Here is a 10,555-nt window from a genome sequence, read left to right as displayed (position 1 = left end):
TGTATTCATTACTCACTGACATCTCCCAGGTCACCCAGCAGGTGCACAGGTGTATTCATTACTCACTGACATCTCCCAGGTCACCCAGCAGGTGCATAGGTGTACTCATTACTCACTGACACATTTCCCAGGTCACCCAGCAGGTGCACAGGTGTATTCATTACTCACTGACACATTCCCAGGTCACCCAGCAGGTGCACAGGTGTATTCATTACTCACTGACACATTCCCAGGTCACCCAGCAGGTGCACAGGTGTATTCATTACTCACTGACACATTTCCCAGGTCACCCAGCAGGTGCACAGGTGTATTCATTACTCACTGACACATTTCCCAGGTCACCCAGCAGGTGCACAGGTGTATTCATTACTCACTGACACATTTCCCAGGTCACCCAGCAGGAGCACAGGTGTATTCATTACTCACTGACACATTTCCCAGGTCACCCAGCAGGTGCACAGGTGTATTCATTACTCACTGACACATTTCTCAGGTCACCTGGCAGGTGCACAGGTGTATTCATTACTCACTGACACATTTCCCAGGTCACCCAGCAGGTGCACAGGTGTATTCATTACTCACTGACATCTCCCAGGTCACCCAGCAGGTGCATAGGTGTATTCATTACTCACTGACACATTTCCCAGGTCACCCAGCAGGTGCACAGGTGTATTCATTACTCACTGACACATTCCCCAGGTCACCCAGCAGGAGCACAGGTGTATTCATTACTCACTGACACATTCCCCAGGTCACCCAGCAGGTGCACAGGTGTATTCATTACTCACTGACACATTTCCCAGGTCACCCAGCAGGTGCACAGGTGTACTCATTACTCACTGACACATTCCCTAGGTCACCCAGCAGGTACACAGGTGTAGTCATTACTCACTGACACATTTCCCAGGTCACCCAGCAGGTGCACAGGTGTATTCATTACTCACTGACACATTTCCCAGGTCACCCAGCAGGAGCACAGGTGTATTCATTACTCACTGACACATTTCCCAGGTCACCCAGCAGGAGCACAGGTGTATTCATTACTCACTGACACATTCCCAGGTCACCCAGCAGGTACACAGGTGTAGTCATTACTCACTGACACATTTCCCAGGTCACCCAGCAGGTGCACAGGTGTATTCATTACTCACTGGCAAAGATCCAAGGTGGTGCTAATTATTTCCTCTGTGAGGAGACCTGGAAAACATGCACTGTTTGGGGTCCTGAGGGCTGAGTTTGAGAACCTGTGCCACAGGACATTATTATATTTTATCCTCACTATCTAACAAAAGTGCAAAGCAGCGTTAAATAGGAGTCCTATACTCGGAAATAAATATATTCTAATAATATACTATATGGCACCATTAATTATTGTTCGCTGGTGCAGCTAAAACCATATCATACTTTTTGCCCTCAGGACAACAATCCCAAGTAATATCATCACCGCGCTGTGTGTAATTTATAAAGTATGAGTTATTACATTGCCAGTCTGTCATTAAAAAGTATATCAATTCATTTAGAGATTTAATGGGAAATACTCTGTTGCCTTATATTTCTCATACCGAGCTATAAATTGCAATTACTGAACTAGGGGAAAACAGCTTTATTTCCTCCGGCAGCCAATCAGAGTTCATTAGAGGACAGGAAATCGGATATTTAGCTCAACTTCCAGAATAATAATGGCAACTTTTAGGTAAGCTATAGCGATTATCTAAAGGGGTGACGATCAAAGTCAGGCCTAATTGCAGGGGCTGTCCTCAACCTCAGGTTTAATTAGGTTAAGTTTATATTTTAAATAACTAGAATGTAAAGTTAGGCTTTAGCAGAAGAGTACGTGGTTTAATGATGGCTAGGCAAAGCCGCGTACACACTGGCCGATATTGTGAACGATTAAACGATAATGATATCGTTATTCAATCGTTCACAATATCGTCCAGTGTGTATGCAAGATATCGTTAACGATGTGCTCTCCGACGGAACGTTAACGATATCTTTTATCACCTGAACATGCAGGCCAGCCTGACGATATCGTCAGGTTGTACATGTTCAGGGATGCCGCTGGTGATGTCACTGAACGATATCGTTAACAATATCATTCAGTGTATAGGCTCAATGTTGTTAATGACATTGAGCCCGGCAAACACATGGAGCGAATCGTTAAGTGTGTACGCGCCTTAACGGTGTATTGCCCCAGAAAAGACCGTCATCAATCCTGATCAACGTCTGATAAGTAGTTTAAGTGTGAACCAGATCAATTTATGCTCAGCTAGATCATAAAGATAAACTTTACTATACGGTCCGCACGATATAACGTTCCGATCCGGGTTGGACAGATATATGGTAAGATGACCTTTGGTGGGCGTGCCAGGGGCGTGGCTGCCAGACGGAGGTGTTCCCATGGGAACGCCTACCGTCTGAAGCTGGCCCCACTGACATCACTAGTGATAGAGCCAAAATCACTCCAGGGCTTGCGGCAGCGAGACCCTACCGCAGGGTCTCCGTCGCAAGCCCGATGGTCGCAATGGTCTTGACCATCATCATGGACGCTCGCATAAGCTGTGGGTGGTCACCCACAGCTATGCGAGCATCCAGGAGGACGCTCCATTTTCATGTAGGAGGCCCTGATTCAGAGCGAGTGCTCAGGTCAGAGCGTCCGGCTCTGAATCAGGTCCAGAGAGCATTATTGGTTCATGGACTATGATGCTATCTGCACTCATACAGGGCTGTTGTGGACCTTTGCTGAAGCAAAGCAGCTATCTTTGCAAGCTGACAACCGACAAACAGAAGGGGCTAGAGAACTTGTTGCATCTATGACTGTTTTCCAAGTCACTGACAAGACTAAAGACCCTGTAAATCTTCACACTGAGAAATGGACATTTCACACAAAGTCTATGGCCCTCATTCAGACCCACTCGCGAGCGGCTGTCCGCTCGCAAGTGGGTCGATGGTCTGCACTGCACATGCGCACGACGGAGGGAGCTCCGTCGTGCGCATGCGCGAGACGCGACGAGCGAAGGACTTTCCTTCGCTCGGAGAGTCTCATAAAAGGGGGCGTGCTGTCGATGTTGACTGACAGCACGCCCCCTTTGGTGGGCGTGCCGGGGGCGTGCCTGCCAGACTGAGGCCTTCCCAAGGGAACGCCTACCGTTTGAAGCCGGCCCCACTGACATCACTAGTGATGTCAGTGGGAGTGATTTTGGCTCTGACAGAGCCAAAATCACTCCTGGCCTTGCTGTTGAAAAACTCAACCGTAGGCTTTTGCTCGCAGTTTCGATGGTCGCGATGGTCAAGACCATCGCGACCATCATCCTGCACGCTCGTATACGCTGTGGGTGGTGACCTACAGCTATACGAGCGTCCAGGAGGATGCTCCATTTTAATGGAGGTGGGCCCTGATTCAGAGCGAGCGCTCTGGTCAGAGCGTCCGGCTCTGAATCAGGGCCTATATGTGCTGCTGTCCAAAGCTGAAAGAACGACGTGGGACATGCTGATACACACACCTACAGCTTCAATGGTGTGTGCACAAGTGATCTGAGCACAGAACATGGGGAGTCATTCATACCCACTCGCGAGCGGCAGTACGCTCGCAAGTGGGTCGATGGTCCCCACTGCGCATGCGCACGACGGAGGGAGCTCCGTCATGCACATGCGCGAGACCCGGCGAGCGAAGGACTTTCCATCGATCCGGGTCTCGCACCAAAGGGGACGTGCTGTCGATGTTGATTGACAGCATGCCCCCTTTGGTGGGCGTGCCGGGGGCGTGGCTGCCAGATGGAGGCGTTCCCATGGGAACGCCTACCATCTGAAGCCGGCCCCACTGACATCACTAGTGAGCCAAAATCACTCCTGGGCTTGTGGTTGAGAAACCCGACCACAGGGTTTCACTCGCAAGTCCGATAGTCGCGATGGTCAAGACCATCGCGACCATCTTTTTGGCCGCTCGCATATGCTGTGGGTGGTGACCCACAGCTATACGAGCGTCCAGGAGGATGCTCCATTTTAATGGAGGAGGGCCCAGATTCAGAGCGAGCGCTCTGGTCAGAGCGTCCGGCTCTGAATCAGGGCCATGGTGTGCAATTTACCGCAAAGACAGCACTGATGGTGCTAGAAGAACTGTTAAGTCATGACGGAGCTGACGCTGCATTCAAGCAAGCTCAAATCAAAGGGATTCCTTATATCCAAACTATGGTCAGAGACATTGCAAAATCCTGTTGTATTTGCCAACAGCTGGAAATGTGGCCTACCTTGCTTGCTACTGATAAAGGCCCTCATTCAGAGCCGGACGCTATTTGCGGTCGTTCGTTTTCTAAAAAGGGGTGGCTATTCAAATGAACCGTTCGCACTTTGCGGTCTGTTCACGCCTCTAAGTCTGAACGAGCGAGTAAAACATGCGAACGTAAATTTGAAAAATACGCTCCCTGGCCGCTCGCATCCTACGTCATGTCCGCTATTTATTAGATTAATCGAGTACATAGACCAGCGTATGAACTGCTCGCTATTCTTGTGGTTGGTTTTTTCAACCACTATTTTGCGAGCAGTTCTGAGTTAAAAAAAACAAGTGACGTTGTCAATGACGCTGCTGGATTAATTATGCACTCCCTTAAAACGCCCGTTTTGACCTTTAAGCACGCCTGCGATCGGATTTCCACTCCCCGTTTTCAAGCACCTTCCCCTATTACCACCCACATACGCCTCCTCCTGTCACTCAAATTATCAGGCATTCGCTATTTTGCGAGCACATGAATTTCGACCGCACTGACTGGTTCGCGCATGCGTATAACGATCCGTACGCATGCGCAGTTGGGCAAACATCGCTCGGAGCGAACGAGCTGCCGCTTACGAGTGGCTCTGAATCAGGCCCAAAGGCCTCATATACTGTGAAATGACTGCACAAGTCTGGCAATTTGAATTCATCGTTTGCCACCAAGAAGATGGAGGACGAGTGCTGTACTGAACAGCTACAGAACACTGTCATTCAGGAGTGAAGTTGTCTCAAGCAGAGTGATACAAGATAAGAGACTTTCCTGAAGATGTGACACAGACTGATTTGTTGATATTATGGGATGTCCGAGAAGATTCAAGCAGACAAAGACACCCATTTTACAGACACAACATGGAGTATTGTGACCGGATGGCTTCCAGCCTGGACTCCCGATCACAGGTTGGGGTTTTGATCCCCACTAGACCTTGGGGTATCGGGGATTCCCGCTTACTGTCAGTGACCACCTGTCACTGACTCTGCCCACTGCGCTGTGGGCATGTAACGATGCTGCCACCACCGAACTCCTCCTATCGGCACTCGGTACCACTTTCAAACACCCAGGCTCCTACCTCGGCACCTGGAACCGCTTCTGCTGCGTATGCATTTGACTTGCTGTGGCCACACCCCCTGATTGGTGTCGGCTGATTCCTCCTGATCCCTCGCAATGGACCAGGTCTGCACGGTAGCTGGCAGAGGGCTTGAACTTGGAGACATGGAGCTCTTACCCAGAACAGCCAGAGAACGGAATAACGTTTGGCGCAATTTTGTTGATCGCAGGATTAAGATGCAATTGAAGTCAGGCAAGATGTTTATTGCTCAAAGTCTTAAAAAAAAGACTCAACCTTCCAAATGAAGGGGTACATTAGCATACACTAATCTTATCAATCAGCAGTTCTTCTTCTCAAAGAACTTACAGGGTTGTACAATTTATACCAGGCATGAAACCTTCTTTTATGCTACTCCACTACACATTACCACAGGGGGTAAGTCCACCCTGGGTTCCTTTTAGCCAATCATGCTCTCTCACAAAACATAAATAAACACATTTTACATTTCACAGAAATTAAGTACATTTCCTCGTTACCAGCCAAGAACAGTTGGCTTTCCTAAAACACACAAACTTAGCATAGACTGTCTCCCAAACGGTAAATATAACTTTTCACAGGAACTGATAAATTGCATTCATTCTTTGATACATTTGTCGCAGTGTCAAAATATCTATGTAGAATAACCAGCGATAGTATTTGCTTTCGTCTTCCTGCAATGTGCAGGGAATCGTGAAAAACAAAAATTTTTCCCCAGAAGTGCAGACACACAAGACACAGGGGGTCATTCAGACCCGGTCGTTAGCGCCAATGCGCTCGGACCGGGTCGATGGCCCCCCACAGAGCATGCGCACAACGGCGCCGGTGCCGTCGTGCGCATGCGTGAGACCCGCTATGACCGACAGGGCCGGTCGTAGCGGGTCTCGATCCAAAGGGGGCGAGCTGTCGATGTTGATTGACAGCTCGCCCCGTTTGGAAGGCGGGCCGGGGGGGTGGCAGCCCAAACGGGGGCGTTCCCATGGGAACGCCTACCGTTTGGGGGCGGCCCCACTGACATGTCAGTGGAGAGCTTCCGGCTCAGACAGAGCCGAAAGCTCTCCGGGGCTTACTACAAGGGAGACCCTACCGTAGGGTCTCGTCGTAAGCCCCGATGTCAACCCACAGCCTTACCACCGCAAAGGAGGACATCTTGAAAATTTAAGACGTCCTCCCCTCATTCAGACCGACCGCACGCTCTGTGCGACCGGCTCTGAATGAGGTCCACAATCTCAGGGGCATATCACAGGAAGATTTGGCCATTTGACTCTCTTCACACAGAAAGCTTCTATCATGGTCTCACCTGGAATGTACTTCAAAGAAAGCTTTGTTACACAAAGGGTTTGACCACTACCGTAGGTTAGGATAATTAACATATCACTCCCTATGTCAGGAGGGCAATCCCCATTACAATAATATACTCTTAAACCATATAGTGCATTGCCTATTAAATATACTTTTAAAATCATACATTGTAAATACATTCCCATTTCATGCCTGTGCACAGCATCAGGCTTTGCACCCTGCAGCACTGTAGATCAGGACCTGCTGTCCTGGTTCAGTGCTGCACATACCATTTTAAATGCGTTTTTATTTACACATTTACAATGGGCGTCTGGCGCCTTTTGTCCTTTTAAAAATGGCGCCACAGCATGGAGGTTAACCCCTTCAGTGCCACGGCTGCCATTCTACACGTGGGGACCGCCTCCGGCCACAAGTATATTGGGTTTTCTATGCTTCATACCATTCACAAAACTGACATCAGTATGATTGAATGAATGGATGTGTTGTTTAGGAAACAGGAAGGTTCATATATATATATATATATATATATATATATATACACACAATGTTGGGATTTTCAGAGCAGGCTGTATACAGTATATATATTTTTTGTTAACCGAAGGGTGGTTAAAAGGTGCAACTTTTAAGTACGATATCTGGTGCACAGACACAAACACTTATGATAAGGTTATCGTGAAGAAATGTTTAGTAGGAAGAGAATAGAGACAGGTGTCAGAGATAACTGCAGCAGGATAAGTAAATGCTTATTTTGTTTTGTTGCTATGGTTTATCTCACACTGTTTCTTTGTTTAAGCCAACAGGTTGCTGGTTGGAGCAGGAGGTGAGAGAAAGTCGCTGGAGGCGTGCCTGAGATGACGATGGCCATAGAGTGATTTCTTATATAGGAGAGAGTCCAGGAGGACAACAGAGTTACCATATCTGACAGCACAACCATTACATACATCTATGTGTATTGTGCAAAACTGAACTTGTGCCTTATATTGGTTGGATCCACACTCACCAATATTCTGAAGACTTTTTCAAGATTTCATTGAACTGAACTGAACTTTACTGATATTAACTGACATATTTGATATAATCATAAGTATTATTCACTGTTTTATTAGAGTATTCACATGATATAAAGGAATATAATGTAGAGAGTTAGAAATGAAACAAGAGTTGAGTGAGGCTTGTTGACAGATTCTGCAATACAGCCAGAGTGGTCAAGTCCTGAATGGAAATGTTGCTTAGTGGGATTTTATATTATATGTAATCATAGTACTAACCTTTATATATTATATGTTATATGTAATCATAGTACTGACCATGTTATATTATATGTTGTTACATTCTGTGGAGAAGTAGTGAAAGTACAATGGAGGTTTAGATTTTGCAACGGGGATCATGTTATATTTGATGTAGAAATCAGGGTGGAATGTAACCAGTGGGTTAAATAATTAATTTCTACATAGGCATATAAACTGTAACACACACAATCCTTGCTGGGCCCCATTGAGGTTTGAAAAGAGATTGTATTCATGCAGTCTATGCCCAGACTGGTCAGAGAACCTTTTGAGGTGGTCAAACAAGCCATATATTGAGGGGCCTGTCACTATTAGAGATGTATAATTAGCCATCCATAGCTTATATGATGTTATATGTTGTAGACAGTGAGCCACATTCCAATGGGTGACCATTGTAAGATGTGTAAAGATGCTAAGCATTATGAGTTACTGAGATTCTACACAAAGGGGCTTTGAGAGTTTATCTACAGACATTCTAGGACACATCATTACTGTATTTCTTTGGTAGTATATGTTAGTACTTACAGAGCATGTGCAAGACATAAGTATGGTTCATGCTACGTTGTACCAATCAGTGCTTGGTACCCAGTTTGCAACTAATATGGGCTTAATATCCAGAAAGCCAACACCCATATTAGGGTATATAAATCAAGACATAGACAAAGGCTCTTTGGCTCGTGTATGGATCTGAAACTGCAGTAGGGTGCCTGCAATGTAAATTGGACTACCTGAGTGTTATTGAAATGAGGGTTCCCCAGATGAAGATGAACTACATCTTATGTTGAAGATGATGAACTACTGGTGTCATCTGAATTTATTAACACAAGTTGAGTATACTGTATACGTTGTATGTTAATTGATATTTTGTAGTTTGTTATATTTACAAGTAACTATGTTAATTTGTACTCACTCATGTATGTATGTGTGTACATATGTGTGTGCACACTAGACTGCTCATTCTAAGCTATGCATACACTAGACTGCTTATTCTAGGCTTTACATACACTAGACTGCTTATTCTAGGCTATACATACACTAGACTGCTTATTCTAGGCTATACATACACTAGACTGCTCATTCTATGCTATACATACACTAAACTGCTCATTCTAGGCTATACATACACTAGACTGCTCATTCTAGGGGGGGACTTAGGGTTAGGCACCCCCCCGGGAGGGTTAGGGTTAGGCACCCCCCGGGGGGACTTAGGGTTATGCACCCCCCAGGGGAATTTAGGTTTAGGCAGCGGGGAAGGGGGGGGTTAGGGTTAGGCACTTAGAGAGGGGATTAGGGTTAGGCACTTGGGGGGGAGGTTAGGGTTAGGCACCCCTAAGGAGGGTTAGGGGGTTAGGTTAGTTTATACTTACCTTAGTGACGATCGGGATTTCCAGCGCTGTTGGGCTTCCGCTGCCGGGAACTCTGCTTTTTTCAGCCAGGCTCTGCCGGGAATCGGGTATTTCATTCCGATTCCCACTAGCCTGCTCATTCTAGGCTATACATACACTAGACTGCTCATTCTAGGCTATACATACACTAGACTGCTCATTCTAGGCTATACATACACTAGACTGCTCATTCTAGGCCACAGGTTCTCAAACTCGGTCCTCAGGACCCCATACAGTGCATGTTTTTCCGGTCTCCTCACAGAATCACAAGTGAGATAATGAGCTCCAGCTGTGGATCTTTTAAAATGTGTCAGTTAGTAATGAATACACCTGTGCACCTGCTGGGTGACCTGGAAAACGTGACTTGTGTGGGGTCCTGAGGACCGAGTTTGAGAACCACTGTTCTAGGCTATACATACACTAGACTGCTCATTCTAGGCTATACATACACTAGACTGCTCATTCTAGGCTATGCATACACTAGACTGCTCATTCTAGGCTATACATACACTAGACTGCTCAATCTAGGCTATACATACACTAGACTGCTCATTCTAGGCTATACATACACTAGACTGCTCATTCTAGGCTATACATACACTAGACTGCTCAATCTAGGCTATACATACACTAGACTGCTCATTCTAGGCTATACATACACTAGACTGCTCATTCTAGGCTATACATGCACTAGACTGCTTATTCTAGGCCAGGGGTCTTCAAACTTGGCCCTCCAGCCACTGTGGAACTACACATCCCAGCATGCACTGTCACCTTTTTGATATAACAGCATGCTAAAACTATGTGCAGTGCATGCTGGGATGTGTAGTTCCACAGCATCTGGAGGGCCAAGTTTGAAGACCCCTGTTCTAGGCTATACGTACACTAGGCTGCTTAATCTAGGCTATACATACATCAGACTGCTTATTCTCAGCTATACATACACTAGGCTATACGTACACTAGACTGCTCATTCTAGGCTATACATACATCAGACTGCTTATTCTCAGCTATACATACACTAGGCTAGGCTATACGTACACTAGACTGCTCATTCTAGGCTAAATATAAGCCTGCATTCATCTAATATTTAGTATACACCCGTGATATAGCTTGGAATAAAATCCATCTGTAATTACTGCATATTGGAGTTACATATATCTGTAGCAGTTCCGTATTTATTTTCCTGCACAAAAATAACTTTAGCAGGATACATAATTAAAACTAAATAAATTA

This window comes from Taudactylus pleione, unplaced genomic scaffold, assembly GCF_031769625.1.
Source record: "Taudactylus pleione unplaced genomic scaffold, aTauple2 ptg000278l, whole genome shotgun sequence".
NCBI lineage: Eukaryota > Metazoa > Chordata > Amphibia > Anura > Myobatrachidae > Taudactylus > Taudactylus pleione.
Note: the sequence above shows the minus strand (reverse complement) of the source record.